Below are 25,282 nucleotides of genomic sequence, written 5' to 3'. Positions count from 1 at the left end.
CTGTAACCAGTTTAATGAAGGGTAATCAACCATGAAGATAGTCTCTTTAAGAAGATACTGTGATGTTCAAGACTATATTGATAAACAACACAATAGCCTCTCTACCATAATAAGAGATATAATAAAAATCTTAAGGAAAATATTTAAAGCATGGTTGTATGACCTTAGTATTCAGCGTGTAATAAATCCAGAATTTCAATCATTATAAATATGAATTTAATGTTTTCATTTATAAATTAGCCTGATAAATCTAGTTTATAAAAGTGAGCCTTTTATCCAATAGCAAATTTACAAGGATGACATATGACCCGACTATACCTAACTACCTCATTGTGCCAAAATCAAATCATGCTAAATGCCAACGAATCTCATAATATTATACTAATTTATAGATTTTGTAAGAAAGTTGTTCGCTAGTTAGAATAAGACACTATTTTGTACCTCGAGTTTGTACCTCCAGGCTGCAATATCCCATGGATTTCAGAGACGTTTGCAATATATTTTTAGAGACAGCAGCGATTAGCTGTACACTCATATTTCCATCAACATACCATTCACAGAAAACCTCTTAAAATCACCCAGAAGAATGTGAAGCGTTCAAAATAGGAAGACCAAAATATACTTATTATATTGTATCTCATTCTGTAGTAATTAATACACATTCTGGCACTGAATCAGAAACTTTTATCTACGTAAACGTCACTTACATAATATACTTGGTCAAATGCGTCACCCCACTGATTAAGATTTAAATGTAATAAAAGTGCCAAAGGAAGTGTTTTTTTTTTCCTCCCCATTTTGATAATGGGGAATAAGATTCCATAATTGCAATATTTGTAATCTTCATCTCCTTTAATTTTGAGACCTCTATAGCCAGAAGATTAAGTAAAACTTTGAATGCCATGAAATGTATATGTTCTTATAATATGAATATGATGGGAATATATATAATAAATTACATTATATTAATGTAGGTTTTATCTTTTAGAATAATTTTTGCTGATTCATATACGTATTGCAACTTTTAACATATTAAACATGATAACGCCTGCTGGTTGGCCGAGAGATTATATCCGCTCTCCAGCCAAAAGGCTGCGGGTTCGCATCCCCCCCCCCCCGTGGGCACAGATGTTTGTGATTGTCTGTGAAAATACTAGCGGTGGTGGTAGGCGGTAGATGGCGTTGGTGTAGTTGCGGTTAGTTGTAGTTGGTGGAGAGTTATAGAGTATGTGCCCTCCCTCGATAAGTCTTTGGACTCCCTGGAGGTGTTACGTATTAAAAATACTTTTTTTAACTATTTTAAAAACATTGTTGACTATGCGAGCTGCAAATAGTGGTAGATCAGAACAGTTGTGTCTTTAATTGTAGTAAAGATATTTATAGTTCTGTATTTGCATGACTGTAAAGTAGTTCACCGTTTGGTTAAGAAGAGAAAGGCAGTGCTAAGCAACTGTTTCAGTTAATTCTCTGTTATTGAAATCAACCGCAGGTGGCCGAAAGTACGTGGTTTTACTACAAAATCGCCTAACGCTCGTTCTAGATAGCCACTGGAACTTTATGTATATGAAGTTTATGTGGTTTCTGAAATGCTTTTATTGTTGCACTTTAATGTTTATTTGAATCGAAGAGTATGAGTGACCAAGTTCGCTTATATACTCGTATAATAAATCCTCCCATAGTATTTTAGCCCTTGCTGTTAGTAATCTTAAAAGCAATGCCTTGAAAATTTATTTCAAAGAAGTGCAATCTATTTATCGTTTTATATAATCATTAAAATATTTAAAATGCTTTATCGAGCGATAGTTCGTTATTTGCCAAGAGAAAAATCATATTTCTCGTACAGTATTACGAAACAATCTTTATCCAAAAGTTTTCGGGTTCTGTTTCGCAGAGTTTAACAACTTCCTTGCGGTAATTGAGAAGCAGGATGGAACAAACAAAAGAATGTCCTCTCGAACGTCTGCCTGTATTTTTCAAAATGTGCCAGAATATATCTGCAGACATCTCGAATCGATGCCTTTATGGCGAGAGTTATGTTATTGATTGCCTTTTGGCTGAAGGAGTTGTGGGTGACAAAGGAGGCATTGACGATAGAATCGACCAGGTTCTTAAAGCTTTTCTCAAGGTAATAAAGGTTTATTGGTGTAACGAATCAAGCACTAGAGAACACACACACACACACACACACACACACACACACACACACACACACACACACACACACACACACACACACACACACACACACACACACACACACACACACACACACACACACACACACACACACACACACACACACACACACAGCGTAGAGATCAGCATCAAATGTTGCAAAATTGAATCACTGTTTGCAATTTTTTCATGTGTCCACTTAAGTATCATTGTTTTATAACAGAAGAAGCTGTTCTGAATGAACTAGAGCACCTATTATTCGTACTGAATCGATAATTAATTTAGAGACCTGTTTCTATTTAGTTTTTCGTTTCTGTTAGCTTTCACGAAGATTAGAAATTGAAATGAATTAGGGTGCTTTTCGTGATAAACAAATTAACATGTTCCCAATTCAGGACGAGAATGAAACTGCCTGTTGTCATGGTAACGGTGAAATGAACATTTCGTATTCGTAACACAGGGAAGGAGCACGAAAATCATCTGCTATCATGTTAACTAGGAAATTAACATTCAATGTATCTGATATTCAAGAATTAACAATAAAAAACTGTTATATTGTCATGGTAACGAGAGAGTAAACATTTAACATTACTAATACATGGAGAGAGCGAGAATGAAACAAACTTAATAAAATTATTAAATGAATATGTAATATTTGCAATTTAAAGCATAAGACAGTCGGTTTCGTTAACTGTACCAAAAATAACGCTAAACGTGTAGTCTAAACTTTTCGTCTTCATACTTCAGTTGAACCGTAAAGGAGGCGAAGATTATACAGAAATGCCAAGCACGCATCTTTGACCTAAATTAGAGCAATAAGATAATAATATGGTGCATGACCTTAAGCTCCAAGCATTGCATTATGTGCTGGTTGAGATAGAAATGAACCAATCTGAAATGCCCAACTGATAAACACGGGATTTTATTACCTTCAAACACACACTCAGAAGATGCTTTTATTGGTGTAGTTATAATCCACGTGCACACTCAAGAATGTATGCTGTAATACCCGAGGTTTAATTAGACTCTGGTGTAACTTAATTACATGCTATTCTAGAGTGAGTAAGATAAAATGATTATATTGTTATCACAGAGGGATTTAGAATAAAATCCTAGCATTTGTAGAGCTGAAATAATTCAAAATTGCATAATTTTCAACAGAACATCGACACCATACTGTTCTTTATTAGTAACAGATTCAGTCATGTTAGGTAATGGCATAATAGATGGTGTTTATTTCGCAAGTGACATTCTGCATTAACGATGGGGAGTGACGTACATAGCCAAAGATGGATTACTTGCCCTTTGCAAGGCGGCCAAGCGACATTATAATCATCTTACATTATGGGAACAAGTGAGCTAATGATGTATCGATGGTAGAGTGAGCCAGTTCCTTGCACTTTACACCAAACTGACATCCACGTGGATGTTAATGAAAGAACGAAGGAGAGAGAACAAGACTGATACGGATTGTATAAACACAGAAGAATGATAGTGTTAGAGAAAGATAAAAAAAAAAGATTAGAGAAAAATGATATCGTAGAAAGAAAAGGAGAAAAGATGGATGAACAGAAGAAATAATGATGACATCGCGTAGTTTAATCATCGTAAAAATACGTAAGAACCTATTCGATTCATATTGTCAGTTAGTTACTTCTCTCTTCTCCACCTCCGTGTGAGACTGGTTAACTCAGATTCCGTTCAAAAGCCCGATAGAACTCTCCGAGTTCTATACAGGATTTGAACCCAAGTCTTTTCATCAAAAAGAGCATCATCGAAGTCGTCAGCTATAGAAGCTCTACGTTACAAATCATAATTAAGGAAACTATCTGCGGTATATAAACTAAAATGTGCTTCGGTTTCAATCACTGATCATATCCAGTCGTATGAGAGAGAGAGAGAGAGAGAGCGAGCGAGCGAGCGAGAGAGAGAGAGAGAGAGAGAGAGAGAGAGAGAGATTGAAAATTATTTCATTATCGGAATATAACTGTCTCTCGTCGATGCCAGATTTCATTTTACTCCAGTGATAACCACCTTTTCTTCATAAACCTATTTCACTGTTTCTTGGAAAATATTTCGAAATAGCAGCATTTGGCTATTAAGGATTGCAATAAAGAATTGTGTAAGGTTGGTGTGGGGGTACAGGTACGAAGTGTATTACAAGAGTCTCAGAAAAAAAGAAAAAAAACCCTCAATAAACAGAAACTGTCGTATCACCTGCTTTAGCCATCTTTCTGATCCAAATGGCAGCTAGCCAGCTGGCTTCGGAACTGTATGTTGAAAGTCGGAAAAATTCTGCGAAACATAAAAGAACGAAATCATATATAACCATTATCGTGTTATTATATAAACAGAGTGAACTTTTTCCCCTCTCTGTCTTTCTCTGATAGAGCTTGATGTAACCCAGAAAGAAACAAAAGTTATCGTTGGCCTTCAGTATATTTATTAACGTGATCAACATCGAAAAGGCAAACACATTTATGGTAATGGAACATGAATGCACGCTGCCAGTTCCGGAAAACAATGTCCTGTTTACGACTGTGTGTATTAGCAAAGAAACCGTCAAATTATAATGAACTCTATAGTGGAATGATGGCTATTTCCATAAAGCTGATTTATAATCCTTAGCTATGGTAGAATGTGAATGTTAGTAAATGGAATTTGTTCTCTGTTGTTACTGCATTAAAATCTTGAGATTACGACTGCCTTAGTCCTTTGCCGAACATCCCATTATTTCTTAATATCTGTCTAAGATATAAGTGGTCGTTTTTATCTGATGAATATAATAAAAGAAGATATCTAAGAAAGTAATGATTGCTGTAAGACTTACAATGAAATCTAGCGAGTTCAGCGTGAGCTGCAAAAAATTAGGATTACTCGAAAAATCACGTGATCATTAAACACCATTTTGTGATATTATTACATCATTCTGTGTGGTGAATGTTGAACTACCTGTTAATGCAGAAGTTTATGTTAAAATCGCAGATTACTTTCAGTTCCTTAGCTTATTTATTCCATTAAATAGATTTTACATGTTTAATATTTGAAGGTAAGTTCAAAGTATTTTTTCTGTGAATTTCAAAATTTTATAAACTTAAAAGAAATTGTTGCATTTGTTTCTTAAATCCTCTCTAATAAAATATATTGTTATTATTAAGATGTGTTGTTTGGTATGGGTGTCGACTTTATTTTTTCTGATTTTATAATCCATTAAGTAATTTATAATTATATAACTTTATAAGTAATGATTTAAACCAGTCTAGCTTAACAACAGGGTTTCCGAGTTACGTTAAAAAAATTCAAAAATTAATAAATCTAAGTATTATTCCCTTTATAATGCTTAGATTAACACAATTAAAATGTGTAAAATACCTTTTTAACATACCGCATTTTGATTTCGTATTTAAATAACTTTATCATGTCATCTATCATGAAATAGAATGCATGAAAGCAATTTTTAGGTATTGAGAAGGTAAACACACACACACACACACACACACAAAGAAACGTTCCTTTGAGTAAGTCAGGCAGATAGCGTGTCAGAGAAAGTAATGGTAAACATTCGAAACAAGAGACCTTTATGGACTCTTTGCACGTAATCTTTTGATATGCATTGTTAAAAGTCAGTTTGAATATGACACAAATATGCCCTCTGGTGTTATTACTGTGATATGTGATTCTATAGACCCGCATGGCCTCGAACATCACTTTTACAGTATTGTTTCGACTAAAGAGATCATAAATATAGTGGTGGGAATGCACAGCCAGCCATGAAGGAAATATTTCTTTGCCTTTGTATTCTCCAACGTTATTCTTTACTATGTTCCTCTATACCTTTACTGTCAAATGTGGAAAACTAAAGGACGTAAACTTGCTTATCAGTAGAACGAACGTTGTTATTATATTCCTAAATCATATAAATACACTACCACCACCAGCGGTGTATCTAAATCACAGCCACTGTTGTCTTATTACACTAGATGTGATATCATTCGATTTTCACACCTTAACCGGAGATTGGAAGCGAGATAGAAACAGCATGCTATGAAATGTAACTGGAGAAAGATTTTTCATACAAACCGTTAGCAAATGAGCTTCTCTCTGCTTCAGTAAGCAATGGCCACACTTGGATGGAAATTTAGAAGGTAAACAAGCTGCTGTAATGAGCATAAATGCGAATGTGTTGATCGGAGCCGCCAAAGAGTTCGAATCTGCAAACACATTCATGCGTTCTTTCATAATTGCCGGCTGCCTTGGAATACAGAATTACATGTTTCGTATGTACGGATATGCTCGTTAAAGTATGCTTGGTTTATATTAACTCCCGATGTTTGGAAACTCAAAAAAAAAATAAATAAATAAAATAAAATAAAGTAAGCTTGCTTTCAGCGTATGTTGTGTGTGTGTGTTTGCTTTCTCGAAAATATAAACGACGGTTATCTGTGATCTTATTAAATGTGATTTCAACGTTATAACGGTGTCCGTAGTTACATTTATTTCTCAAATACTTCGAAGCTAAGTTTTCAATTAAAATGAAACACTTTAGAAAATGCCGGCAGGCGTATTTCTGTAAGCTCTCTGATCAATTTATTTTTACGAAACTTTCATAGTTTCTATATTCGACTTTGAAATAATACTGGATCTAATTTCCGCTTGATTTTTATAAATTTATGTCGTAGAACTAAAGCCTTTTGGCTCTTTATTTTAGTAAATACTTTTCCACACCGACCGAGAGTTCGCTTACGAAAAATACACCTCTCTGACACTCAAGTTGCTTAGTAGTGGTAAAGAGTTTCTGATCTTTTAAGACTTCCGAAGTTTCACTGAAGGTAAAAGGCGGGGGGGTAGCTTGTATTTCGAGGGAGTTTTTCCTGAGAGAGCATTTTGAGTCTGTTTTCCTGAGTGGTTCTGCTCAGTGGTGAGGTGAGCCTGTAACTGGGTGGAACCAACGCTGAGTTGGATGGTAGGGAGTGATATGGGAGATCGCCCTAACAAGAATAAATTTTATTGATTTTCATAAGACAAAAGGCAGATGAATCAGTTCTGCTTCTTTTATTAAAATCGAAAGATCATTGAAATGGTTGTTATCAGAGAAAACAACACTAAAACCATCATAACGAGTAGCAAGTTATATTTGTTGATTCCGTACATTTCACGACATTGTTTTTCCTATTCTGTAGAATAAAAATTGTACTTATGTTGACCAGCTACCCTCACCTTCAGTTGAAAACCACTTATAACGGTTCCTCTCTGTTATCAAATGAAATTTCCTCAACCAAAGGTCAAATATTACGATGTTGTCAAGTTGTGTGTGCCGGGTACATTTGAAATCACTGAGAGCGGCAGAGGAGGTGTGCCATAATTATATTATTGCAGACAAGGGTATGTATGTTCATTTAACTGTTAACCATGCCGGTCTGCAACCAATAGGCTAGATGAGATATTCTCACAGTATAATGTGGATGCTTGTGCACGTCTTTAGTTGGAAGATAACTTTCATCGTCATATGAGACTACCATCCTATCTATTGGTGGTCTGAAGTGGCTTGAAAGAGTTCGATGTTTGGTTTCTACGAGGTAGGGTTTCCAGTATATCTAATCCCCCATCCCATTCACTGTTGTTGGTAGGAAGCACATTAAAAATTCTTTGCCGATGACCGTTTAGTTTTAGAGCTGGGACAGTAACAAATACTTCCGAAGTTTCTTATATTGATCTTTTCAACCCCCGTTAAATGTCTTTTCATTCTGTCTTCCCTTTGTTCCAATGATCTGTTTCTATAAGGTAACTTGGCTTCCTATAAGGCTAATTTTAATAATGATATTGTTATAAATCTATGGACATTTTTGAGAGACTTTCACATAACTTGTTTATCTTTCCGCTTGTAGGTGAATCATAATTGCATAAGCTATCAATACACACCTCGAATGACAACGGATTTGTCCGTTACCTTATTCCATTATTAGAAGTCAGAAAGCTCATTTGTAATGATCAACAGAAGGCGCTCTTCGATTCTTCACTGAGCAATACTTAGGTAATAAATAGGTGACTTCGTAGCTGGCAATTAGATAAAATTAACGAGAAATATGAGCTTGGTGTTGAACGTATAAATGAGCTGTTCCCATCCGGATTACTGACACCTGACGTTATTCTCTTGAAGTGGAAATTAGAGAAGACAAATTCTGTTATTTATTATTATTAGTGGGAAGAGATGCAACGTATTTAGCAGGATCTTTCTTGTTTTCGGTGCCAAATATTATATCACCCATTTAGGTGTTTATTAATGCAAGAGATGTGTTTTTAATAAATTAATGATCTTAATTTTTGCCCATTCTGCATTACGGTTACTTTTATTTCTCACTTCTTCCTTATTTCGCAAAAGTTAGAAACGAAGTTTTCTGTTAATCTAATTTTTTTTTTTTTTGTATTGAAATGAAGAAAAAAGTTGTCTCTTTAATGTGGTTCTCAGCCAGCTTGTTAATGAGTTTTTCGTTTGTTTTCTGTTTAATCAAGTGAGCTAATTCTTTTTCTTTCCAAAGAGTAATGTTCATTGAACTTCATGAACTTAGTAAAGATTTGAGTGTTTTCTATAATCGTACCAAACATCACTCCGTGCATGCATCTTATTTGATCGATTCGTTCTTTTCTGTTCATTTAGATAATTTCATTGTTTCGTTTGTTTCAATTAAATTCTTTTGCTTGATCGATGATTCTGGCCGTTGATTCGGTTATATTATTGATATGTTTTTTTTTTTTTTCAATTGTTTTCATTGTTTGTAGGATTATTTATTTTTTTCTGTTTGATTTATTTTTATGTAAGTAATATATTTCGGTTTAATTTTATTTATTTAAATACTATATTAGCATCCAAATTTTATTCTGTGTTGTTATTTCTATTTTTGTATAACAAAAACATCAACAAATAAAGTAATAATTGTATCATTTCTCGAGTCTTAAATTCTTAATTTAAATGTAACTAAAAAAATAAAAAGTACAAAAACCCAATGATATTATAGAATAGATTTTAAGAAAGTTTATTTTAAACTTCATTATATTATAAAATATTTGTCCAGTAAGACTTAAAACGAATTTGTATATTACGAATATGTATATACAGAATGTTGAAATAAAGTGAATGTGTATACATATTTGCGTATTTGTGTGTTTCAGTCTAAAATCAGTTGAAACGTTCTGATTTGTAGAGAAACTTAGAGATTGGATTCTTTTCTTGAGGAAGAACTTGAAGAGAATTTTATTTTACTTTTTAAAAAAATTAAAATCTAGCCAGACTTGACTTTGGAAATGGCTGCAGGACGCTACTGCTAGACCTTTCCAAATATATCTAACAAGATAATACAGAGAACTTTATTATGTACGATGGAGCAAATAGGAATGGATATGAAGCCGGTGACATAGATGATAGAGTGGGTGATGGATCGACACCAGGGAATCCAAGAGAAAACAGATGACTAGTAGTGTACTTGGGTCAATGCTGTTTAATTTGTACATTAATTATATTGGAGATGAATGATTAGAGTGGAAATATTCACTTCTTTGCAGACAATGAAACACTTGGAGGGCATTTGGTAATAGAAGTCATCTTTTACGATGATTTACACAGGCTGACAGCATGGTAAAGGATAATGAGAAGTTTAATCTGACAAAGTGTAAGGCTTTGCTTTTTTAGCAAACTATTACAAGCTGTAGGTTACATTAATGCAATTGGATTACAAGAAATTGACCAGACTAGGGATTAAGAAGTCATAGTGAGAAGGAATTTGAAGTTTATTGGCCACATTCACAAATGCGGGTAAAATACCTCAGAGGATCACTTGGATGGGAAGTAAACACTGACAAATTGAGATGAAGAGGTTATCATTTCTCTTTCTATAAGTTTTTGTTATGACCACATCTGAACTCTTTGGGGATATGCAATGGGGAAACGATTCAGAGGCGAGTGACCAAAATTATTTCTTGTTTGTGAAGCGCTCCTATCAGGATAGAATGAAGGTTAGAAAATTCAGTTATAGATGGAAAACAGGGGGTGGGCGTTAGGATAGAAACGTAAGTTATTAAAGGAGAGAACAAGGGTTCGTCGCTGGAAGAGTATGGACAAGGGCATGAAGACTAGATTGTTTGCTTGGAGATTGGTGAATGAGTGCATAGAAATGCTAGACTGTTGTCAATGCTTTTCCTTGAATCGGTTTAAGAAGAAATATGATACATATTATTTGAATAAAGGTTAATGCGAATCTCTTGTGGTGAGCGATGAGGAATTATGCTTTGTCACTGTGTTTTGTCCATAAATGAGGGAGTTTTAAATAAGTTTACGGATTTGAGTTTAATTCTATTGTGCCCATAAATGTTAGTAAGATTATCCAGTAATAATCGTCGGACTCCACTGAGGCTTCCGTGTTTTAAATAATAACAAGTAGGATTTATGCACTAAAACTTAGTTTAATCTGTTTGGTCACATACTAAATTTATGTGTTCGAAATCCAGAACATATACTTGATAGTAGAATTCAAAATATTATAAATATACTACCGTCCCATAGTATTACCGTAAAATAAAATAATATATATTTTTATCATTGCAGTACAGTGCTTGTCAGTCTTTTAATACTTAGCGCCCGCTTTTGTAACTTTCGTAAGGTTATCATTTCATTTCCTTACCGCCTATTAATATTTAAATTGAAAAAAAAGTTACATATCCTTCATAAAACAATAAAATTTGAGATTATCTTTTGAATGCGATCCAGTTTCGATTTTCGTAAGGAACAAACGAAATCTACTCTTTCAGTGATTTGCAGAGAGTTTTCTATGTTTGGTGACAACATGATTCACAGCACTGAAGCTTGATTCCACTAGATATGAGTTAGAGAAAGGTAGCAGTAAATTAAATAGCATTGTACACATATTTGGATATAAGGCAGGCATTCTTTTATTTTGCCAGAGGTTTTGGTATCGACCACTTTAGAAATTCGATTTGCTCTCTTCATCCTATTTAAGTTCTAATTGTTTTTGACATGCTATATGGGCCTTAGCAGCATTTGTAGTAAAAGGATTCCCCATCCAGTCATACACCTTCAAGTTAAAAATATCACTGAATCATTTTTCCGTATTAAATTTAAGTTCATTGAGGTGATTACTGAGCCTTTCAATCTCCTCTGGAGTGACATCATCTTTTATGGATGACAATTCCGGAAACTGTTAAAATTCCCTCTTGAAAATATTATTACAGAAAAGTTCCAGTTTTCGATAAATAATGGAACAATATTTTTGCAACTGATAAATGTCATATTGGCTTCTTAAAGCTGCTAATTAATTTCATTAAATTTCTTAAAAATGCCTACCAAATAAAATATGTATCGTTTGTAATTGTGGACAGAGAACAGCCTCATTTTCACTTTCAAAACAGTGAATGACACTCTCATATAATTCAACAAAACGAGTCAAGAATGCACCCTTTGAGGGCCAACGAACTTCTGTGTATAACAGTAACCTAATAAAATTCTCATTATATTATTGTCCTGGCACAGTTGTCGAAACATTCTCTCATTTTTGGCATTCGATTTGATCTTATAGTGCTAATTATTATATAAATAATGAATGAAGGTTTGTAGTCAAATTTTTCCGACAAGATGTTGCCTATGCACCACACAATGAATACACCAAACGTTTAGCACTTCCTCCTTCAAATAAGCAACAAAACCAAGATAGCCACCTATCATTGAGGGTGCTCCATCGGCAGCGCACGCAACAATATTGTTCAAGATATATTAGTTTTTGAAAAATAAGATTTCACAGCAGTAAATATTGATAATCCTTTTGTATCTGTAATAAGATGTAAAGTGAATAACATTTCTTCTTGAAATATATTGTTTTCATCAAGGAACCGTACATATGCCATCAATAAACATTGCTGTCTTTATTTTCTGGATGCTTTGTAGCAAGATAATGTTCTTGCAATCTTGCAAAATTCATATATATATATATATATATATATATATGTATATTTAATGACGGTAGCTGTGTGTGTGTGTGTGTGTGTGTGTGTGTGTGTGTGTGTGTGTGTGTGTGTGTGTGTGTGTGTGTGTGTGTGTGTGTTCATGGGACTGGTTTCCTGTTTTGAGGGATGAAAAACCCGAGTTACCGGGAGAAAAAACCCTCCATCTCGTATGAGACCGGTTAACTCACCTTTAGTGGAAAAACTAAAAGTTCCTGACGTCACTGACGGAAATCGAACCCAGGTCTTTTCGACCAAAGGGCTTCATCTACACCATGTGGGGGCAACCTTTTTAAGTGTGTGTGCCAAAATGCCATATCTTTGATGCAAATTTTTCTCACATGCCAATGAAATCTAGTGGAATATATTAGTATTTGGTGTCTTTCTAGTATTGGAATAACCTTTTCAAATAATCAAAAATCACGCTAGAGAGGTAAAATCAAAGAATATTGTAAGAGTAATTATTGTAAGTCATGCCAGATTGAATGAATGTAACAATTAGTGGCGGAGTTTTTATTATTTTTTATTTGCCTTTAAGTGTAATTCTAGTTACCATATACAGAAACAATATAAAGATGCAATTTCTAACATCAGCAAAAGAATAAAAAATAATTTTGAATTTTTTATTTTCTTAATTAGAATAAAACATATTATTTTATTAATTCTTAATTCCTTAATTAATTAATTAATCTTTAATTAATTAATTAACGGATTAATCAATACTATTTACATTAATTAATTAATTAATAATGGGAATACTACGCACTGGCAATATACGTTTCAACTGAGTCACAGAGGCTGTGTGCTCCAGTTTTTATTTTTTATTAATTAAGAATTAATTAATTATGATTTTCTTAATTAATTAATTACTTCTTAATTTCTTAATTAATTAATTACTTCTTAATTTCTTAATTCATTAATTCTTAATCCCTTAATTCATTAATTCTTAATCCCTTAATTAATGAATTAATTCTTAATTCCTTAATTAATGAATTAATTCTTAATTCCTTAATTAATGAATTAATTCTTAATTCCTTAATTAATTATTTAATCCTAATTCCTTAATTAATCATTTAATTCCTAGTAATACATAAAAATGATAGATAAAATAATACGTTATTTTACCTACATAATATAGTAAACAGAAATTAATCTTTAGATTTTTTTAGCAGAAAACATCAAATCAAAACTAGAGAAAGAAAAATAGTGGATGTTTTTTTTTTTAATTTAGCATCAATGAGACTTCTACTGCTACATCACTGATGACAGATAATTTATATCAGGTTTATATTTTGTAACCTTTATAGATATGCATGCGCTACTAGCTTCATCTGTAAGGCTACTCCTATTACGAGACTTAACAAAGTTGATCACTGAGAACGAAGATTCACGAGAATATGTAGATGCAAAATTGAATAGTAATGCTGTTGTAAGGGTTTTTAAAAATGCAAAAGTTCTGGAATAGTATTTCAAGTCCTTAGTACCTAGTTTCCGCACTTCTCTCTGTTACTCCCGTTTCTAATCGCTCCTTTTCAATATTTTCTAAGTCAACTCTGAGGTCAACAAATTTGAGCCTCCAAATTGAGCTACTTTGAAAATCAATCAACTGCATTTCAAAATCATCCATATTTATCTACGAATACATCTGCAAGTTTAATCCATCCAGTTTTATCCTGTCTGGAAACTTAATGAGTTTTGCAGTCTCTTCTAATTCTCTGAACTTAACAAGTCTTAGAACTGCTCAACAGTTGACACAATGACATTTAAAAATAGCTTTTGAAGACATCGGCGGTCTGTTTTGTCATACGTTTGGAGATCATTGATGTATTCTTTAGGTTTGGAAAATATCTAAATCTTTCACTATCTACATCCCTCTTAAAAACCCCTAGTTTCATTTCAAATGCCTTTATGTCATCAAACATAACATCAAGAGTCTTACCAGAGCCCTCTAGTTTAATGTTCAAGTCATTTAAATGTTCGCAAAAATAGCTAAAAACACCAGTTTAAAACCCTCACGATGTTATACATTTCTTTATAAGACATTTGTTAATTAGTCAAAAAGAGATTTATCTCATCCAGGCATTCAACAAATCATTTAAAAACAAGACCTTGACTAAGTCAACGAACCTTGTTGTACATTATCAGTCCTTTGTACACCGAATCCATCTCATTCAATAGATTCTGAAATTGTCTTTTATTCAAGGTACGTAGAGAAATGTAGTTAACAACCTTGGTTACTGTTTGCATCACTTCTTCAAGTTTCTTTAAGCCAGCTTTTGCACATAAAGTCTCCTCATGTATGATGCAATGGATGACCAACATGTTTTTCAAACAGATTTACAAATCCTGCTTCCTTACCAATCATGCTGGATGCACCATCTGTTGTGACGGATATCACTTTTGAAATATCATTTTGCAGAATATAATTCTTTCATAACTGTTTTACATATTTCAACTCCATTGGTACGCTCAGGTAGTGTTACAAGTTCAATCATGTCTTCGCATAATTCGTTAACCCTACAAAATTGAGCAAAGATTACCAGCCTAGCTGATGATGTAATGTCTGTGCTCTCATCAACACAAATAGAAAAGAGCTAACATGAAGATAAATATTTTATTAATTGTTCTGCTGTATTCCTTTCCAACTTAAGTATCCGATCTTTAACTGCATTTCTACTCACAGGCAATTCTTGAATGCCCTGAATAATTTTTACCTTTTCTGAAAGAGTGTCAAAAAGGAAAGGATCACATTCTAGCCGCCATTGTTATTTAATATACTCCCCATCAGTGAGTGGTTTTCCATGTTGGACATTAAGTTTTAAAACCTCAAAACTAGCAGCAACTAAGTTGGAACTAGGCCTACCTGAAATCAATTTCATCAAAGTATCGGACTTTTTCTTGTCTTGCTCAGTCAACAAGAAATTAATTCTCTTTGTTCTTGCTCACTTTTATTGCTTTAGTTCTTATGAACAGTTTCAAAATGTCTCTTTACAGAAGAATTCTTACAAACACTGATTCGGAACATAAAATGCATAATGCTTTGTTATCTTTCTTAATCATACCACATTTTTCAGTCCCGTATTCTTTAAATTCTCTAATATCCTGAATGTCTGTTTCTTTGCTGGTGGTTGTAGCATTAAATTGACAATAAATACTTTCAATCCATATTTTAATGACTTACGATTTAATTAAATCAAATCCACATATATACACACACTTTAGAAAACCGGTAAATTCTCTACGAAACACGAAAAAATACATAAAATGATGGTAAAGGGTCATGCCACGACAGGCTGCCTGGCGAATGATGCAACAACTGAACGGGACAAAACTTGTACGTCAGTATATCGTGGATTTAGGTTTATTACTTATTATTACTAAAAAACGTTCATTGTGTTTGTTAATTTATTGCATTTTATTTGATATCGCTCTATTTAATAAAATTATATTCTCTTCAGTTAAAATATACAACTCAGCGAAGATGTTGGCTATGTGTTTATTTATTTAATTATTTTTTAAGGTGAGCCCTGAGTTGCGTGCCGGAAAAAAGTCGTTGGCGTGCCACATTTGGCACGCTTGCCAAGGCTTCCCCATCCCCTGGTCTATACTGACTGAACTACTGAGGCTCCCCTGTAGTAGTATATTAGTGAAATATTATAAAACACCATATATTTCGTTGAATACAAAGAGAAATTATCAATTCCATTAATATTTTTTATACAAATTCAGTCCATTAATACTAAATATTGCATTAATACTAAATTAAATGAACTTTAGTTTAAAATTAAAAAAAAAACAATACGGCTCTATATTTTACAGTTTATTTTTATTAATCATTATTAATTATACCAACATTAAACACACCAGAATACTCACGAAATATTAGTTATTTATATTTTTATTTAATGTTTAATTCACTTTAGCTTTTCTTTTTTTTTAATTGCTGCCATTTCGATGATCAGTGCAAGTTGTTCTTACGCGAATCTCCTACCAGAAGTGCTACTAGGATCAGTAATATTCGTATTGCATTTTGCAGCTGTCAAGCCCTTATCATGTTTGCTAGAGATGAAACGAGATCTCGGCATGCGAACGCGTCATTGAGCTGTTTCCAGCCATTATTAACAACACACCCTATCGGATTCCATTAGGTCTTGCCACTCATTAGTATACCCTCTGTTCGACAGGATAATAACGTTTATGTTTCTCATCAAAATGAAGTTCTGTTTACCCTATTTTTCGGTAAGTGCCATTTATTTCTCATATGCGACGAATAATTAGGAAAACACGTGACCATAGTAAAGTATGCGACCGTTTTAGCGGTACTGTTAGTGTAATTGAATACAATATCATAAGCAATATCATTTAAACCAGCGGTGACATCTATAATGCGATGCCAGTTTAGATAAACATCAAGAAAATGTATTTTAATTAATGTTTGATTTTAGATTGTAAATAAATATCCGTTGATATATATATATATATATCCGTTGATATATATATATATATATCCGTTGATATATCAACTAGTACAACTGGTACTCACAAAATGACCTCCTACAGAAAAATTTCTCTTAAGGGTGAATTTTTTTTCTGTGGTTATCACCCACGAAAGGTTATTACTAAACCTATAGTACATTTGTGAGAGGCTCCGTAGTTCAGTCAGTATAGACGAAGCCCTTTGGTCGGAAAGATCTGGGTTCGATTCCCATCAGTGACGTGAGGAACCTTTATCTGGTCTCTTTCGACTAAAGGTGAGTTTGCCGGTCTCTCATACGAAGGTAGGGTTTTTTTCCCCACCCGGAAACTCGGGTTTTTCATTCCCCAGAACAGGCAAACCTGTGAACACACATGGATTACAGTCGTGAATACGACCCAGCCATATGTTTGTCCCGAGCCCGGATAAAATGGGGGGGAGAGGTTGGGGAAAGCAACGGTGAACTACCCTGTTCAGCAGGAACACTTTGTGGGCAATGCCTACAAAGTCACCTGCGGTTGGACACGACGACCGAAAGGGAAAAACCATAGTACATTTATATTATGGTTTTTACCATTTTTATTCCCATTTTTTCAATTTTTATATATTTTTTTATTTATTTTTACATGGTCCGGAAACTCTTCTTTACAGACCAAACATAAACTTTTTCAATCCACTTGAGGCCTTCAATGAGAAGTGCAGTGGTCTCACACTGAACGATGAAACTCGTCTCCACCTAAAAGTAATCACAAACATCCATACCCACGGCGGGATTCGAACCCGCGACCTCTAAGTTGGAGATCGGGTAAGCTAACCGCTGGACCAACCAGGCCGACAAATTGTCGGAATTGCAGGTTTGCTGAGACAAGTTCTTAATCTTACTTTAATTGGGTTTCTTTGACAACTCATTCTGAAATAACTTAAGTTCAAAGAGTTAAAATTGAATCAGTAGATCTCTTGTATGGCTGTCCTTAGAATAATTTCATTACTTGGTGAAAGTATCTTGAAAGATTCAAATTGCAGGTACACACGCGGTCACTTTCGACCTGAGTCGAGAGTATTTCAGAAGCAATGGCCATGCCTTTCAGCAAAACAGTAAGACGCATAAATTATGGTTCGACGCTAATCTTAGAGATCGTCATAAATTTTATAGCCCTCAAAATTAATTAATGTGCCAAACAGATTTTTTCTGAAATACTTCATAAATAAGTATGATCCAAACAGATAATATAAAATGGAATTTAAAAAAAAAAAGAAAATCATTATTCTAAATATGTCCTATTCTCTAAATCCATAAGTTTAAATATTATGCCGAAAATTATTGTTTCGGACTCCAACTTGTACTGAATATTTGGGTGAAGGATTATTTAATTTATCTTAGTTTTCGAATTCATTTCGATAAGTTTGCAATTGATCTCCTATGCAGGTGGATAGCACTCAAGAGTTATTTACTCAAAGTCGTCTCCATTTCTGATAAAGAGGTTGAACGACGTCTTAAATACCGTATGACTTCAATAACAATATAGGATTATCTACTAGTATATCTGATGCTACTTATATGAATACAAAAGAAATTAAAAAAAAAAAGGAATAAATCGAATTTCTCCGAAAAACGAAAAGCAGGAGAACCGTCTACAAGTAAATAATTAAGTGAACCTTTTACATGTTTCTGCTTTATGTTATTCGAAATTCATAAAATGCGGGTGGGACGAGGTTTGATTATCCGGAAACACTGGCCTATAGAACATAGACCTTTCTCAAGTCACCCCAGGCCTCTAATGTGTAGAGTACTGGTTTCACACAAGAAAGGGCCAGCAGATGAAGACAAATAAATAAACTTTGGCAGCCAAATAGTAAGTTGAAAAAAAAACATATAAACAATGACTGGGCTTAGCGAATCAGTCCTGCAGTTATAAAGAGTCATGACACTTATTCTTTGGATGAAAAGCTCTGGGCTCTTCCTTTAGGACGGGAAGAACCTTTATAGGGAATGTTTAACTAAAGGTGACTTAGACGTTCTGACATGGAGGAGGAGGAGGAAGAAGGATTTATTCTTACAGAAAATTGGGTGTTTTTCAACCGGCTAAAAGAGCGCATGCATTAACATGCATGACGTATTGGTGTCGCATCCTTATTTGATTCTATCGTAATTCCGATCAACTAGATCCAAGTAAATTTAGAAAAACTATGAAAAGCAACCAAATAAGAATACTATAGAAAGAACCTAACGATATACCGATAGTTTTATTTCTGAGAATTATAGAACAGACCTCGTTTATTTTTATTTTCTTTTTTTATCTCCTTAAATTACCCTAAAGCGCGTAGTTCAACAATTGAAAAGTTTCGTTTTAGGAAATTTTCGTTTTTACTTGGGCTACATCTGTTGGAAATTGAGCTCATTAGATCTGCCGACAAAACTCCAAGATTAAGTCACGTGTTCTTGCTGAAAGGAGTCCGATCATTGATAACAAAGCCATATCTACGCGTTAGATTTTCTGCTATTATTAATTAGTAATAGAACAAATAAAAACTCCACAGAAAATGAGATAGACCTGGAATATAGAAATCTTTACTTCAAAATCTTTGGAGATTATTTTTTTTATTTGTTGATTCTCTTAATGGATGTAACGAGAGGAAAAATAAATACACTTTTCGTCCTCAGTTCCTTATCCTGTTGGTCCTCATCCAATCTCATCATTACAGTTCATTTCTATTCAGAGCATCAAGAATTTTGTCTGGTCTCTAGTGGTTCCTTAGCATACACTTCATTTCCCCTTCCCTTAAACTTGGGAGCCTAGAGGAAGTTGGATATTAATTAATCAGATAGCAAAGTAATCAAGAAGCGCTAATTAATTCTATACGCAAATCACTCTGATTGACATAGTTAACAAATGACTCGTATCTGAAATGCAGGTTTTATTGACTTAACTTTGCCCGCTAATCCAAACGTTAAATATTCGAAAGAGAATTAGGAAAACGAAAAATACCTTAATGAAGGAAAACCTTATTTATACACGAGGGTTCGAACATTATGCACAGAGAAGATGATGAAAGAAATGCATTTCCCACAATTGCCAAAGTTCTATTGTGCAGTGCAGTGTAAAAAATACCCTGGGGATGCACGGATTGAGATTAGAAATGGAAATGATTGGAGCATTAAAAAGAAAATAGAACAACTGTTGACCGTATTATAATTATACTTGTCATGAATGTTTGCAAGTGCTCACAAGATAGCTAATAAATTGTGGTTGTTTTAATGGATTTTACAACCCTCGGGTTTACAAATGGATATCTGAATTATGAATGACCCGACTTAGATTACTATTTCAGGATTATGGAAGAATTAATAAAATATGAGGGGTAGTTCATTTAGTAGAGACTATTAAATAAGATTAAAAGCTTTGGTAGTTTGGAGGAAAAGAGAGTAATAATTATATTATATTTTAAAAGTATTAAATTTGTTCATATTTGTGATTATTTGAGCTTATGTGTGTGTGTGTGTGTGTGTGTGTGTGTGTGTGTGTGTGTGTGTGTGTGTGTGTGTGTGTGTGTGTGTGTGTGTGTGTGAGAGAGAGAGAGAGAGAGAGAGAGAGAGAGAGAGAGAGAGAGAGAGAGAGAGAAATCATATTGATCTCATGGCATAGTTCATAATTGCAGCAAAATGGATCTCGAAATTGAATCTCGAGCCTCTTTATGTTCAACGTTGACGCACAGTCTGATTAACATGATTCGCGCTGCAAAGGAAGTGAAGGACTGCATTGTTCTAAGTGTGTGAATAACATATGACTTTGTGAAATTTAATTGCATACTGATATACTAGATAACGAAGTATGCATCGTAGAAATCCAACACAATTGGAGAGATGCAGTTCATGGGGAAAATATTCACCATACTCCCCCTCCCTGACCAGAATTTGTGAGGTGGATTACCCTGAAGATTCTCATTAGAGATTGACTATACTGCTTAGACATTCGATTGTGACCCATTTATAGATCTACTGGGAGGAATCTAAGACCATTAATCGAGTCTGTCTTATACGATGTGTGAGGAATGCTGAATGCGATATTTCGGCAGATATATATATATATATATATGCCCTTTTTAGCTGGCGACTCCAAACTTTTTGGAACTCCCTCATACTTATGCAGATATTATTAGGATATTATAAATACCAAGAAGCACCTATTTGTAATCTTGTGGTGAAAGATTAACCGTTGCGAGTCATTGAAAATTACCACATACTTTCTGATACTGAATGTTTATTAAAATCGGAAAATAATGAAATAGAAAGTATTGGTGAAGCTCGTGTAAATGTCAGCATTGTAACAGCATCATCATCATCATCATCATCAATATAATTTCTGGAATACTCTCATAAAGCTTGCTATTATGATATCCTATTACAATTATAATATGGCAAAACTACGTTTGGATGAATACATTTTCTTCCACATTGGACTCTTATTTGGTTGGGTCTCTGATCTGATTAGCTCTTACATCTCAGATCTTATAATCTGCAGATCGTACAGTCCGGATGAAGTCTTCATAGACGCTTCTAATTGTATCAGCGCGCAGCCATCCCAGTCTTCTTCGAGATCTTTTTCTTCAAAGGCATCTTTGGCAGATCTTTCATCTTTCATTATTTATTTAATAATCTAACCATCTTAAATCAGCTCTACTCAGAAATATTAATAATTCCAATTTCTGATTTGTGCATTTTTAATGCTGGTGATTGTCTGTTGTAATTCACCATCTGATCACGTATAGCTTTATTCTAAGCATGGCTACTCGCAGCACGTTTGATTCCTTCAATAAAGCATGATCAAAAATTTCGACCAAGATGCATCAATAAGATAATACTGGATTGCTGCTGCTATTCACATGACGAAGATTGATTGATTATTTGTCATGCCCAACAGATACAATTTTTACATTTGTATAGCTTCAAAACACTTCCCATTTTAGGCGACTCCTAATTCAGGTTTCTAAATCTAGGCTCCTGATTCTCCTCTCCTAATTCATGTGCGTATGCAGAGTACTTTTTACAAGCCCATTCCTTACAAACGAGTTCCTATTCTCTTACACTATCGCCTGTATTATGGATCGTGAAAAACCATTTTTCAACAGGTAATCTTCAACAGATAAATACAAATGAAATTTCCTCACATCTTTAACAAAAATTGAATGCATCCCTTTCAATGCGTTCTGTATGACATTGTTCTTCTATTTAAGAAGGTGGGGCTGAAGTGTGAAAACGGAAGTATCCGTGGCGATTGCTTAAATGCAATAAAATGAAATAGTTTCGTGTTTTGTGTCTAGAGCAGGACTTCCAGATTATCCAATTCTTAGATCATCCACTACACTAATGGATGACAGTCACGTGATATTAATTTAACATTCACTGCATTTTGTTCGACTTAGTAGAATTTACTTGAATTTTCTCTTCACTATAAACGAAAGAAAATCAAAAGGCGAGGAAAGAGGAGATGAAAGAAATCCAGAGATTAATGGAAAGAAGCGAGTAAAACACTGAGAATAATTCAAGAATAAAGAAACAGAAAACCGAAGAATAAAGCAGTGAAAATGCCTCCATTCTTTCTGCTTGACTTTCATTTTAAACAAATCAGAACAGCTGTCTATAATAGGAGACGCATCCCTTCTGTACTTAGATGTTATCTATAATGGGTAAGCTACACTTCGCATTTCACAAAAGTGCTTCCAATAATCCTTATTTCGTTTGCGCCGAGAATTCTTCAATAATGCTTTCCGTTACAGATATTTTCCCAATGCGAGCCAACTACAAAATGAAATTGCTCTCTCTTTCTTTTGCTTCCCCCCCTCCCCATCTCTTATCGTCCCCTTATTTCCTGCGGCTACGTGAAGAAATTAGAGCCTCTGGCTTGGTACAGGTTTATAGTGGGTTTGAGTGTTATTCCCCTGGTTTTGTATTGTGAAAACCAATTTATTTCTTGATACACATCATACATATGTATATCAGGCTAGGGATTTTTCAGTATTAAATTCAATACGTTTGCACTCGCCTTATCCGTGGATGAGAATTTTTACCACTTTCTTTGCTGCGGTCATCAGTCTCCACGCGTTGCTTAGCAACCACCAAACACTATCGCCTGACAGATAATGGGAGCAATTTCTGTATAAGATTTCAAACCCTTGTCTGATGCCCGGTGGTTCTAAGTTAATTTCCCAGGCGAGGCGCCGAAAAGAGGGAATTCGACAAGAACCCAATTTGTAGCATTTATTGCTGCACTAGCGACATAATTAGGATTATTACACTTAAATAGCGACTTGCGGACAATAACTGGAAAGATTTTTCTCTCTTTAGTGATCCGATAGTGATCATATCAAGGATTTGAAGACTTTGTTGATATTTATACATTGCGAACTTTATATTCCAATCATATAACCGCGCGTTATGTGACCAGAATGATGCTTAGATGTCTCGTCGTCGAAGTTTACGCAACGTGATCTTAGTGACAGGCCTTTACTGCAACCAACAGTAGAACAGAATGGGTGGGTGTAGCAGAATTTTCAGTTTTTGGCTTTAAAAATTCTTTTTTTTTTTTTTTTTTTTTGTTTGACTGTTTGACTATGATGAATATGAGGTACTGTTCCCATGGCAACAATAAGTTTTGCGAATACTAGACGGTAGAGAATATTATGTATGATGCAATAAATGATGTTGTGAAATAGGCGATATTTTAGCGCCCTATGCAGGTAAATTCTCAATATTCTCAAAAATTGTTTCTCATAAATGTATTTTTACCTGCTCAAATCATACGTTGGGAAAAGTTATTTTCTTTGAAATAATATTCAGCGTACTGTAGAATGAGGCATAAATATCTGGAAGAGATCATTATTAGAATTCTAGTGTACTGCAACAAATAAAAGATCAAATTTAACGAATCGTAAAGCATGTTTTTGGATATGATGCAATATGTAAATATGTTTCTCTGAGTGGATGTTTCTCTTAAGATAGAGTAGATTGCTAATGACGAAATACAAATTACTCCACTAATAACAGCATTACAAGTACAGGAATCCAAAAAAGTTAGGTAGTTAATAAGAAACGATACAAGTTAACTGGCATAATGCAATTTAGTGTCAACAGAAAAACTATCTAAGATCTAGTTTGATTGGGAATTTGCGCAAGTCCTAGAATACTTGCAATATTGCTTCTTTGGCAGTCTTTGGAGTAGGTTTTCATCTTCGTTGTTTGCTTTTCAAGTTCAGCCCCCTTGATTTTTTTTAAAACATATTAAAAACATGCCATTAGAAATTATAAGAATGTTGAGATTATTTCGAAGAAATTCTAATTAACCAATTCTAATTAAACAGTGATCACAAGATTTGTTTTTTCATTTCCCAGTAATTTAGACTATCCTTATGCAAAATAGAAAACAAAACATATTCGGAACATTTATAATTTGTATACCAATGCTTAGTTTCAGTTTTGTTGTTTGTTGGTCTTTCTAAACAACTTAGACGAAAGACACAGCTTCGAATTTCGTGTATATATATATATATATATATATATATATATATATATATATATATATATATATATATATAGACGAAAGACACAGCTTCGAATTTCGTGTATATATATATATATATATACTGCTTTGCGGGAGGAAAAACCCCAGGATGAAAACGGGGGAAAAAAACTCTGCTGTCCACGCTCAAGACCGGCTAACTTGGCTATGGCTGAGGAAAATCCTTAAGCTCTTCACGTCACCGACGGGAATCGAACCTAGGACACTCCTTTCCCAGGCATATGGTTGCGAAGCGCACAGCCATTAGACTAACCGCGCGGAAGATAAATTATAAATTAAAAAAAAAAAACCTCCCATAAACAGATTGATTTTTAAAGTAAGAATGTCATACATAGAATGGACTTAAAAGTAAATGGCGAACATAGCATAGAAATGTAAGAGCATGGTTTCACTGATGCGTTATCTTGTATAAAGACTATTGTATATAATTCACAGTCGCACAGGTCTTTGATATACGCCGACCAAAGTGGGTTTGAAATGAGACTTTGGTTTTGTTACACTGGATTGTACAAGTAGCATTTCGGAGGCTTCTGTGAACCTTCGTACATAGTTGTTGAATTCAATATATGGGATTCCTATCAGATTCCAAAGTATCCTATGTTTATCTTTGGTGGTATGAAATGCTAATCCTCATTTGGGTGTGCGCTGTTTTTCGAAGGAAAATGTTTGACACGTTCTTTCATACGGATTTCCCCAGATCGTCCCGTAGGTCCGATGTGGCAGATAATGAAGTAAACAAGTAACCACTTGATTAATTTATTATATATATATATATATATATATACATACATAGAAAAGTTTCATTTTTATCTCTGCTAATATTTCGAAGTTAATGTCAAAAACGAAAAAAAAAAGATCTAGTTTGATTGGGAATTTGCACAAGTCCTAGACTACTTGCAATATTGTTCTTTGACAGCATTTGGAGTAGGTTTTCATCTTCACTGTTTGCTTTTACAAAAGATGGGTTGTCTTTCAGCCGAGCAGAGGAAGACCAAGAAAGAAATGGATTGACAACATTCAAGAAAGCACCCACTTAAACTCCATAATAGAACTT

Source organism: Typopeltis vanoorti, chromosome 1, assembly GCF_054136105.1.
Source record: "Typopeltis vanoorti isolate ZY-2024b chromosome 1, IOZ_Tvanoo_1.0, whole genome shotgun sequence".
Lineage (NCBI taxonomy): Eukaryota > Metazoa > Arthropoda > Arachnida > Uropygi > Thelyphonidae > Typopeltis > Typopeltis vanoorti.
Note: the sequence above shows the minus strand (reverse complement) of the source record.